The following is a 12,566-nucleotide window of genomic DNA, read 5'->3' on the forward strand; positions in this document are numbered from 1 at the left end:
TTTCTGGCATTAAACGCCCAGAATGGTGCCAGACTAGGCGTTTAACGCCCATTCTACTACCCTTACTAGTGTTTAAATGCCAGTAAGCTCCTCCTCCAGGGTGTGCTATTTTTAATGCTATTTTTCAAATTGCTTTGATTTTTGCAATTATTTTTGTGACTCCACATGATCATCAACCTAAAGAAAACATAAAATAACAATGAACAATGGAAATTTAACATAGATAAGAAAAAATTGGGTTGCCTCCCAATAAGTGCTTCTTTAATGTCAATAGCTTGACAGTGAGCTCTCATGGAGCTTCACAGATATTCAGAGCATGGTTGGGGCCTCTCAACACCAAATTTAGAGTTTGAATGTGAGGGCTCTGTTTGACTCTGTATTCAGAGAAGCTTTTCATGCTTCTTCTCCATGTGTATAAAAGGAGATCTTTGATCCTTAAACACTAGGTAGTCCTCATTCACCTGAAGGATCAACTCTCCTCTGTCAACATCAATCACAACTTTTGCTGTGGCTAGGAAGGGTCTACCAAGGATGATGGATTCATCCTCATCCTTCCCAGTCTCTAGTATGAAGTCAGTAGGGATGTAAAGGCCTTCAACCTTTACCAAGACATCCTCTACAAGTCCATAAGCCTTGGTGCACGAAATTGTGATCATCAATGGCGCCATCAACATGGTACGCTCAATTGCAATCTCAACTCTTTATCACAACTTCGCACAACTAACCAGCAAGTGCACTGGGTCGTCCAAGTAATAAACCTTACGCGAGTAAGGGTCGATCCCACGGAGATTGTTGGTATGAAGCAAGCTATGGTCATCTTGTAAATCTCAGTCAGGCAGATTCAAATGGTTATGGATGATTTATGAATAAAGCATAAAATAAAGATAGAGATACTTATGTAATTCATTGGTGAGAATTTCAGATAAGCGTATGGAGATGCTCTGTCCCTTTCGTCTCTCTGCTTTCCTACTGTCTTCATCCAATCCTTCTTACTCCTTTCCATGGCAAGCTGTATGTTGGGCATCACCGTTGTCAATGGCTACAGTCCCGTCCCCTCAGTGAAAATGTTCAACGCGCTCTGTCACAGCACGGCTAATCATCTGTCGGTTCTCAATCAGGTTGGAATAGAATCCAGTGATTCTTTTGCGTCTGTCACTAACGCCCAGCCTTCAGGAGTTTGAAGCTCGTCATAGTCATTCAATCCTTGAATCCTACTCAGAATACCACAAACAAGGTTTAGACCTTCCGGATTCTCTTGAATGCCGCCATCAATTCTAGCTTATACCACGAAGATTCTGATCAAGGAATCCAATATATAAACATTCAAGCCTTGTTTGCTAGTAGAACGGACGTGGTTGTCAGGCACGTGTTCATAAGTGAGAATGATGATGAGCATCATATAATCATCACATTCATCATGTTCTTGGGTGTGAATGAATATCTTAGAACAAGAATGAGCTAAATTGAATAGAAGAACAATAGTAATTGCATTAATACTCGAGGTACAGCAGAGCTCCACACCTTAATCTATGGTGTGTAGAAACTCTACCGTTGAAAATACATAAGAACAAGGTCTAGGCATGGCCGAATGGCCAGCTTCCCAAAGAGGGTTCAATCATAAAAACAGATCAAAAGATGTCAAATTCAATAGCAAAAGGTCCTATTTGTTGAGAACTAGTAGCTTAGGGTTTACAAAGATGAGTAAATGACATAAAAATCCACTTCCGGGCCCACTTGATGTGTGCTTGTGCTGAGCATTGAAGCTTTCATGTGTAGAGACTTTTCTTGGAGTTAAACACCAGCTTTTGTGCCAGTTTGGGCGTTTAACTCCCATTCTTGTGCTAGTTCCGGCGTTTTACGCCATAATTCTTGAGCTGACATGGAATGCCTTTTTGGGCCATCAAATCTCGAGCAAAGTATGGACTATTATACATTGCTGGAAAGCCCAGGATGTCTACTTTCCAACGCAATTGAGAGCGCGCTAATTAGGCTTCTTGTAACTCCCGAAAATCTACTTCGAGTGCTGGGAGGTCAGAATCCAACAGGATCTGCAGTCCTTTTCAGCCTCTCAATCAAATTTTTGCTCAGGTCCCTCAATTTCAGCCAAAAAATACCTGAAATCACAGAAAAATACACAAACTCATAGTAAAGTCCAGAAAAGTGAATTTTAAATAAAAACTAATAAAAATATAATAAAAACTAACCAAAACGTACTAAAAACATACCAAAAACAAAAATGCTCCTTCTGCCAATTCTGGCATTAAACGTCGGGCTGGTGCCTATTTCTGGTGTTTAATGCCAGCTTCTTGCCCATTCCTAGCGTTAAATGCCAGTCTGGTGCCCCTTTCTGGCGTTAAACGCCCAGAATGGTGCCAGACTAGGCATTAAACGCCCATTTGCTGTCTTCACTGGCGTTTAAACTCCAGCAAGCTTTCCTCCAGGGTGTGCTATTTCTCTTTCTGGTTTTTCATTCTGTTTTTGTTTTTTTCAATTGATTTTGTGACTTCCCATGATCATCAACCTATAGAAAACATAAAATAACAAAAGCAAAATAGATAAATATAACATTGGGTTGCGTCCCAACAAGTGCTTCTTTAATGTCAGTAGCTTGACAGTAGGCTCTCATGGAGCCTCACAGATATTCAGAGCAATGATGGAACCTTCCAACACCAAACTTAGAGTTTGAATGTGGGGGTTCAACACCAAACTTAGAAGTTGGTAGTGGCCTCCCAACACCAAACTTAGAGTTTGACTGTGGGGGCTTAGTTTGACTCTGTTTTGAGAGAAGATCTTCATGCTTCCTCTCCATGGTTACAGAGGGATATCCTTAAGCCTTAAACACAAGGGATTCTTCATTCACTTGAATGATCAATTCTCCTCTGTCAACATCAATCGCAGCCTTTGCTGTGGCTAGGAAGGGTCTGCCAAGGATGATGGATTCATCCATGCACTTCCCAGTCTACAGGACTATGAAATCAGCAGGGATGTAATGGTCTTCAATCTTTACCAGAACATCCTCTACAAGTCCATAAGCTTGTTTTCTTGAATTGTCTGCCATCTCTAGTGAGATCCTTGCAGCTTGTACCTCAAAGATCCCTAGCTTCTCCATTACAGAGAGAGGCATGAGGTTTATGCTTGACCCTAGGTCACACAGAGCCTTCTTGAAGGTCATGGTGCCTACTGTACAAGGTATTGAGATCTTCCCAGGTTCCTGTCTCTTTTGAGGTAATCTCTGCCTAGTCAAGTCATCATGTTCTTTGGTGAGTAAAGGAGGTTCATCCTCCCAAGTCTCATTACCAAATAACTTGTCATTTAGCTCTATGATTGCTCCAAGGTACTTAGCAACTTGCTCTTCAATGACATTTTCATCCTCTTCAGAGGAAGAATACTCATTAGAGCTCATGAATGGCAGAAGTAAATCCAATGGAATCTCTATGGTCTCAGTGTGAGCCTCAAATTCCCATGGCTCCTCATTAGGGAACTCATTGGAGGCTAGTGGACGTCCATTGAGGTCTTCCTCAGTGGCGATCACTGCCTCTTCCTCCTCTCCAAATTTGGCCATGTTGATGGCCTTGCACTCTCCTTTTGGATTCTCTTCTGTATTGCTTGGAAGAGTACTAGGAGGGAGTTCATTAACTTTCTTACTCAGCTGACCCACTTGTGCCTCCAAGTTTCTAATGGAGGACCTTGTTTTAGTCATGAAACTTTGACTGGTTTTGATTAGATCAGAGACCATGGTTGCTAAGTCAGAGTGGCTCTGCTTAGAATTCTCTGTCTGTTGCTGAGAAGATGATGGAAAAGGCTTGCCATTGCTAAACCTGTTTCTTCCACCATTATTGTTGTTGAAACCTTGTTGAGGTCTCTGTTGATCCTTCCATGAGAGATTTGGTTGATTTCTCCATGAAGGATTATAGGTGTTTCCATAGGGTTCTCCCATAAAATTCACCTCTTCCATTGATGGGTTCTCAGGATCATAAGCTTCTTCTTCAGATGAAGCGTCCTTAGTACTGCCTGGTGCAGCTTGCATTCCAGACAGACTTTGAGAAATCATATTGACTTGCTGAGTCAATATTTTGTTCTGAGCCAATATGGCATTCAGAGTATCAATCTCAAGAACTCCTTTCTTCTGATTCGTCCCATTGTTCACAGGATTCCTTTCAGAAGTGTACATGAATTGGTTATTTGCAACCATTTCAATGAGTTCTTGAGCTTCTGCAGGTGTCTTCTTCAGATGAAGAGATCCTCCAGCAGAGTTGTCCAATGACATCTTGGACAGTTCAGACAGACCATCATAGAAGATACCTATGATGCTCCATTCAGAAAGCATATCAGAAGGACACTTTCTGATCAATTGTTTGTATCTTTCCCAAGCTTCATAGAGGGATTCACCTTCCTTCTGTCTGAAGGTTTGGACTTCCACTCTAAGCTTACTCAATTTTTGAGGTGGAAAGAACTTTACCAAGAAGTCATTGACTAGCTTTTCCCAAGAGTTCAGGCTTTCTTTAGGTTGTGAGTCCAACCATATCCGAGCTCTGTCTCTTACAGCAAAAGGGAATAGCATAAGTCTGTAGATCTCAGGGTCAACCCCATTAGTCTTGACAGTGTCACAGATTTGCAAGAACTCAGCTAAAAACTGATGAGGATCTTCCAATGGAAGTCCATGGAACTTGCAATTCTGTTGTATTAGAGAAACTAATTGAGGCTTAAGCTCAAAGTTGTTTGCTCCAATGGCAGGGATAGAGATGCTTCTCCCATAGAAGTCGGGAGTAGGTGCAGTAAAGTCACCCAGCACCTTCCTTGCATTGTTGGTATTGTTGTTGTTTTCGGCTGCCATGTCTTCTTCTTTGAAGATTTCTGTTAGGTCCTCTACAGAGAAATGTGCTTTAGCTTCTCTTAGCTTTCGCTTCAAGGTCCTTTCAGGATCAGGGTCAGCTTCAATAAGAATGCATTTGTCTTTGCTCCTGCTCATATGGAAGAGAAGAGAACAAGAAAGTATGGAATCCTCTATGTCACAGTATAGAGATTCCTTGAGGTGTCAGAGGAAAAGAAGAATAGAAGGAGGAGGTAGAAGAATTCGAACTTATCAAGAGGGATAGAGTTCAAATTGTGCATTGAGGAGGAGTGTTAGTCCATAAGTAGAAGGATGTGAGAACAGGGGAAGAATTTTTGAAATTAAAGTAAAAGATTTTTAAAAGAATTTTGAAAATTGATTGATGATTTTCGAAAACTAAGAGCAGGAAAGAAATTAAGTGATTTTTGAAAAAGATTTTGAAATTAGAAATAAAAAAGATATGATTGAAACTATTTTGAAAAAGATGTGATTAAGAAGATATGATTGAAAAGTTATGGTTTTAAAAAGATTTGATTGAAAAGATATGATTGAAAAACAATTTAAAAAGATTTGATTTTTAAAATTAATGACTTGGCTAACAAGAAATTTAAAAGATATGATTCAGACATTAAACCTTTCTTAACAGAAAAGGTAACATGCTTGAAATGTTGAATCAAATCATTAATTGTTAGCAAGTATTTTTGAAAATGGAAAGAAATTGATTTTGAAAAATTATGGAAACTTGAAAAAAAATTTGAATTAAAAACAAAATCTTCCCTCTTGTGCCATCCTGGCGTTAAACGCCCAGAATGGTATCCATTCTGGCATTTAACGCCCAAAATGCTACCCTTTTTGGCGTTAAACGCCCAACCAGGTGCCCTGGCTGGTGTTTAAACGCCAGTTTTCCTTCCTTACTGGGCGTTTTGAATGCCCAGCTTTTTCTGTGTAATTCCTCTGCTGTATGTTCTGAATCTTCAATTCTCTGTATTATTGACTTGAAAAGACACAAATTAAAATTTTTTTGGATTTTTAATAATGAGGAATAATCAAAATGATACTAAGATCAAATAAACAATGCATGCAAGACACCAAACTTAGAAGTTTGTATACTACTGACACTAATTAGTTGAGAATGCATATGAGAAACAACAAAACACTCAAGACAAGAGAATTTAAAGATCAGAGCAAGTAAATCATCAAGAACAACTTGAAGATCAATGAAGACACATGACTGAATTCGAAAAATGCAAGAAGAATAGAAACATGCAATTGACACCAAACTTAAAATGAGACACTAGACTCAATAAGAAACATAAAATATTTTTGGTTTTTATGATTTTGTAATTTTTTTGGATTTTTCGAAAATTATATGGAAAAGAAAATAAAGAGATTCAAAATTTTTAATAAGAATTCCAAGAATCATGCAATGTTAGTCTAAAGCTTTAGTCTAAAGAAATTAGACATGGCTAGCCAAGCTTTAGCAGGACATTGCATTCAAGAGCTAAATTGATGAGAATCAATCAGCTTTGGTGATGATGAAAACATCATCTTGAAACTCTAGAATTCATTCTTAAAATTTCTGAAGAAAAATACCTAATTTAAGCAACAAGATGAACCGTCAGTTGTCCAAACTCGAACAATCCCCGGCAACGGTGCTAAAAACTTGGTGCACAAAATTGTGATCATCAATGGCGCCATCAACATGGTACGCTCAATTGCAATCTCAACTCTTTATCACAACTTCGCACAACTAACCAGCAAGTGCACTGGGTCGTCCAAGTAATAAACCTTACGCGAGTAAGGGTCGATTCCACGGAGATTATTGGTATGAAGCAAGCTATGGTCATCTTGTAAATCTCAGTCAGGCAGATTCTAATGGTTATGGATGATTTATGAATAAAGCATAAAATAAAGATAGAGATACTTATGTAATTCATTGGTGAGAATTTCAGATAAGAGTATGGAGATGCTCTGTCCCTTTCGTCTCTCTGCTTTCCTACTGTCTTCATCCAACCCTTCTTACTCCTTTCCATGGCAAGCTGTATGTTGGGCATCACCGTTGTCAATGGCTACAATCCCGTCCTCTCAGTGAAAATGTTCAACGCGCTTTGTCACAGCACGGCTAATCATCTGTCAGTTCTCAATCAGGTTGGAATAGAATCCAGTGATTCTTTTGCGTCTGTCACTAACGCCCAGCCTTCAAGAGTTTGAAGCCCGTCACAGTCATTCAATCCTTGAATCCTACTTAGAATACCACAGACAAGGTTTAGACCTTCTGGATTCTCTTGAATGCCGCCATCAATTCTAGCTTATACCACGAAGATTCTGATTAAGGAATCCAAGAGATAAACATTCAAGCCTTGTTTGCTAGTAGAACGGACGTGGTTGTCAGGCACGTGTTCATAAGTGAGAATGATGATGAGCGTCACATAATCATCACATGCATCATGTTCTTGGGTGCGAATGAATATCTTAGAACAAGAATGAGCTGAATTGAATAGAAGAACAATAGTAATTGCATTAATACTCGAGGTACAGCAGAGCTCCACACCTTAATCTATGGTGTGTAGAAACTCCACCATTGAAAATACATAAGAACAAGGTCTAGGCATGGCCGAATGGCCAGCCTCCCAAAGAGGGTTCAATCATAAAAACATGATCAAAAGATGTCAAATACAATAGCAAAAGGTCCTATTTGTAGAGAACTAGTAGCTTAGGGTTTACAAAGATGAGTAAGTGACATAAAAATCCACTTCCGAGCCCACTTGGTGTGTGCTTGGGCTGAGCATTGAAGCTTTCATGTGTAGAGACTTTTCTTGGAGTTAAACACCAGCTTTTGTGCTAGTTTGGGCGTTTAACTCCCATTCTTGTGCCAGTTCCGGCGTTTTACGCCTGAATTCTTGAGCTGACTTGGAACGCCTGTTTGGGCCATCAAATCTCGGGCAAAGTATGGACTATTATACATTGCTGGAAAGCCCATGATGTCTAAATTCCAAGGCAATTGAGAGCTCGCCAATTAGGCTTCTGTAGCTCCAGAAAATCCACTTCGAGTGAAGGGAGGTCAGAATCCAACAGCATCTGCAGTCCTTTTCAGCCTCTGAATCAAATTTTTGCTCAGGTCCCTCAATTTCAGCCAGAAAATACTTGAAATCACAGAAAAACACACAAACTCATAGTAAAGTCCAGAAAAGTGAATTTTAAATAAAAACTAATAAAAATATAATAAAAACTAACTAAAACATACTAAAAACAATGCCAAAAAGCGTATAAATTATCCGCTCATCAAGCCTGTTTCTTTGATTTATCTGCCATCTCCAGTGAGATTCTTGCAGCTTGTACCTCAAAGATCCCTAGTTTCTCCATTACAGAGAGTGGCATGAGGTTTATGCCTGACCCCAGGTCACACAGAGCCTTCTCAAAGGTCATGGTGCCTATGGTGCAAGGTATTAAGAACCTTCTGGGATCTGGTTTCTTTTGAGGTATCTTCAGCTGAGCCAAGGCATTTAGTTCAATAATGAGCAATGGAGTTTTATCCTCCCAAGTCTCATTACTAAATAATTTGGCATTCAGCTTCATGATTGCTCCTAGATATTTATCAACTTGCTCTTCAGTAGTAACTTCATCTTCTTCAGAAGAAGAGTATTCTTCAGAGTATTCAACAGAACATTATATACAACAGCCAAATTGATGGGAATCAACTAGCTCCTGTGATGATAAAAGCATCATCTGAAACTCTAGAATTCATTCTTAAAATTCTAAAGAAGAAAATAAAAAGAAAAAATACCTAATCTAAGCAATAAGATGAACCGTCAGTTGTCCAAACTCGAACAATCCCCGGCAATGGCGCCAAAAACTTGGTACACGAAATCGTGATACACACACTTTCTTCACAACTCCGCGTAGCTGACCAGCAAGTGCACTGGGTCGTCCAAGTAATACCTTACGTGAGTAAGGGTAGATCCCACGGAGATTATCGGCTTGGAGCAAGCTATGGTCATCTTGTAAATCTCAGTCAGGCAGATTCAAATGGTTATAAGGTTTTGATAATTAAAGGAGAAATAAAACATAAAATAGGATAGAGATACTTATGCAATTCATTGGTGGGAATTTCAGATAAGCGTATGGAGATGCTTTGTTCCTCCTGAAATCTCTGCTTTCCTACTGCCTTCATCCAGTCATGCGTACTCCTTTCCATGGCAAGCTGTATGTTGGTGGATCACCATTGTCAATGGCTACTATCCGTCCTCTCAGTGAAAACGGTCCTCTATGGTTTCCCGCATGGCTAATCAGCTGTCAGTTCTCAATCGTGTCTGAATAAGATCCATTGATCCTTTTGCGCACTATCACTGCACCCCACAGTCGCGAGTTTGAAGAGCGTCACAGTCATCCCATCCCAGATCCTACTCAGAATACCACAGACAAGGTTTAGACTTTCCAGATCTCAAGAATGCTGCCAATTGATTCTGGCTTATACCACGAAGACTCTGATTGCACGGAATGGAAGGCTCTGTTGTCAGGAGAGGCAACCATGCATCGTGAACCAGGAGGCCAAGAGATACACACTCAAGCTCTCGCAGATAGAACGAAAGTGGTTGTCAGGCACGCGTTCATAAGAGAGGATGATGATGACTGTCACGGATCATCACATCCATCAGGTTGAAGTACGAGTGAATATCTTAGAACAAGAATAAGCTTGAATTGAATAGAAGAACAATAATGCTTTGCATTAATTCATGAGAAATAGCAGAGCTCTATACCTTAATCTATGATGTGTAGAAACTCCACCATTGAAAATACATAAGAACAAGGTCTAGGCATGGCCGAATGGCCATGCCTCCCAGATAACATGAACAATTGAAAAAGTGTTCAAAGACCTAATCCCAAGATCAAAGATGATCAAAAGATGAAAATACAATAGTAAAAGATCCTATTTATAGCCAACTAGTAACCTAGGGTCGACATAAATAAGTAAATGATGCAGAAATCCACTTCCAGGGCCCACTTGGTGTGTGCTTGGGCTGAGCATTGAAGCTTTCACGTGCATAGGCTTTTCTTGGAGTTAAACGCCAGCTCTGGTGCCAGTTTGGACGTTTAACTCCAGCTAGGGCTGTACATGGCTTGGCCCAGCCCAAAGATCCGGCCCGGCCCCAAACACTTTAGGGGCTAATTTAGTGTGATTTCATCGGGTCTAGGGTCAGGTAAGGGTCTCAATGATAGACCTGGTCATTATTTCGGGTCGGGTCCGGACCATAGCTCGGGTCACCCAAACTCGGCCCGATGGCCCGGTCATCATACACAATTAATATTTTATGTTGGATGATGGCTATTCTTATGTGTAATTTAAATATTGTAAACCTTAATATATTGTGTTATTAGTCATTTATAAGATTATAAGTTAATGTTTTATATTTAAAATGCATAAGACTTTATACTAATGCATAATATTGTGTTATTTGTATTGATTTAAATGTTTGGTGTTAGACAATATTAGTATTGATTATGGTTATGCTTTAATTTTAGAGAAGGGTTGGTTCTTGTTATAATTTTTTAAGTGAATTTTACTATGTGAATTTTGAAATAAAGGTTGGAGATTAGGTGATTTTTACATGCTAAAGACCCGGTTTTCACCCGATTTTTACCCGGTTTTCACCGGGCTCGAATGTGCGTAGGTTTCATCAGGTCTAGGATCGGGATAGGGTCTAAACATTAAGCCCGGTCTATATTTTGGGCCGGGTCTGGGTTAAGCCAAACCCGGTGTGGCCCGGCCCATGTACACACTAACTCCAGCTTTTATGCCAGTTCTGGCGTTTAACGCCAGAAAAGGGTCTCTGACCGGCATTTTGACGCCAATTTGGGCTATCAAATCTCAGGCAAAGTATGGACTATTAAACATTGCTGTAAAGCCCAAGATGTCTACTTTTCAACGCAATTGAGAGCGTGCCAATTTGTTATTTGTAGCTCCAAAAAAGCCACTTTGAGTGCAAGGAGGTCAGAATCCAACATCATCTTCAGTCATTTTTCAACCTCTGAATCAGATTTTTGCTCAGGTCCCTCAATTTTAGCCAAAAAATTCCTGAAATCACAGAAAAACACACAAACTTATAGTAAAGTCTAGAAATGTGATTTTTGTATAAAAACTAATAATTATGTACTAAAAACTAACTAAATCATACTAAAAACTATGTAAAATAATGCCAAAAAGCGTATAAATTATCCGCTCATCAAAGAGTATTCTTCAGATTCCATGACCTTCAACAAAGAATTCAAGGGAACTTCAATGGGCTCCTCATGAACCTTGGGTTTCATCAATTCTTCAACAGGAGAGTTCTCAATGGGCTTAGGGTACCCAACTACTCCTATTGTGTCATTCACTGCCAGGACTTGTGTCTCTTTGGGCGTTGAACGCCCAGCTTGTGTCCCTTAGCTGGCGTTCAACACCAGTTGTTGTGCCTTTGTGGGTGTTAAACGCCCAGTAAGGGCGTCGTTACTGGCATTCAATGCTAGTGATGATGCCTTTGTGGCCGTTGAATGCCCAGCTACTGCCCCATAGTTGGCGTTCAACGCCAGCTTCTCTGCCACTTTGGGCGTTGAACGCCCAATAGGGGCTTCCTTACTGGCGTTCAACGCCAGTGATTCTCCTTCAAATTTGGCCTCAGCTTCTAAAGTGATGGCCTTGCACTCTTCTCTTGGGTTAACTTCAATGTTACTAGGAAGAATGTTGGGAGTAGTCTTAGGGATTCTCTTGCTTAGCTGACCAACTTGTACCTCCAGATTTCTAATGGAGGACCTAGTTTCAGTTATGAAACTGTGAGTGGTCTTAGAGAGCAAAAAGACTATGGTTGCTAAGTCAGAAATGCTCTGCTTAGAAGTTTTTGTCTGTTACTGAAAAGGTGGAAATGGTGGACTGTTGTTGAACCTATTTTGGGTTCTTCCACCTTGATTATTACTGAAGCCTTGCTGAGGCTTCTATTGATCCTTCCATGAGAAGTTAGAATGATTTTTGCATGACGAGTTGTAGGTGTTTTCCTAGGGCTCTCCCGTGCAACTCACCTCTTCCATCATGGGTTAATCAGGATCATAAGCATCTCCCTTATAAGAGGTGTCTTGAGTACTGTCGGCTGCAGCTTTTATTACAGTCAAATACTGACAGATCATGTTGACCTGTTGGGTCAAGATCTTGTACTGAGCCAATATGGCATTTAGAGTGTCAACCTATAGAACTTATTTCTTTTGAGCTACCCCATTGTTAACAGAGCATTTTGAGAGCATGTCAAGACAGACCATTATAGAAGATACCTAAGATAGACCATTTTGAGAGCATGTCAAGAGAACATCTCCTGATCTGTTGCTTGTATCTTTCTCAAGCTTCATAGAGGGATTCACCCTCTTTTTGTCTAAAGGTTTGAACTTCCACCTTGATCTTACTCTTCTTTTGAGGTGGAAAGAACTTGGCCAAGAAAGCACTGACTAACTTTTCCCAAGAGTCTAGGCTTTCTTTGGTTGAGAATTCAACCATATCCTAGCTCTGTCCCTAACAACAAAAGGGAAAAGCATAAGCTTATAGACCTCATGATCCACTCCATTTGTCTTAACAGTATCACAGATTTTTAAGAATTCAGCCAGGAACAGATGTGGATCTTCCAGTGGAAGTCCATGGAACTTGCAATTCTATTGCACCAAAAAGACTAACTGAGGCTTTAGCTCAAAGTTATTTGCTCTAATGGCAGGTATGGAG

General features: G+C 40.1%; 1 non-coding gene across 1 annotated transcript; it reads left to right on the forward strand.

Moving 5' to 3' along the window:
* Nucleotides 1-4,321: 4,321 nt before the first annotated feature.
* Nucleotides 4,322-4,429, forward strand: LOC112793676 (small nucleolar RNA R71). Its single transcript, XR_003198378.1, has one exon. It is a non-coding gene; the product is annotated as a small nucleolar RNA R71 (small nucleolar RNA).
* Nucleotides 4,430-12,566: the final 8,137 nt, after the last annotated feature.

The sequence above is a fragment of the Arachis hypogaea genome, chromosome 3, assembly GCF_003086295.3.
Source record: "Arachis hypogaea cultivar Tifrunner chromosome 3, arahy.Tifrunner.gnm2.J5K5, whole genome shotgun sequence".
In the NCBI taxonomy this organism is placed as follows: Eukaryota; Viridiplantae; Streptophyta; class Magnoliopsida; order Fabales; family Fabaceae; genus Arachis; species Arachis hypogaea.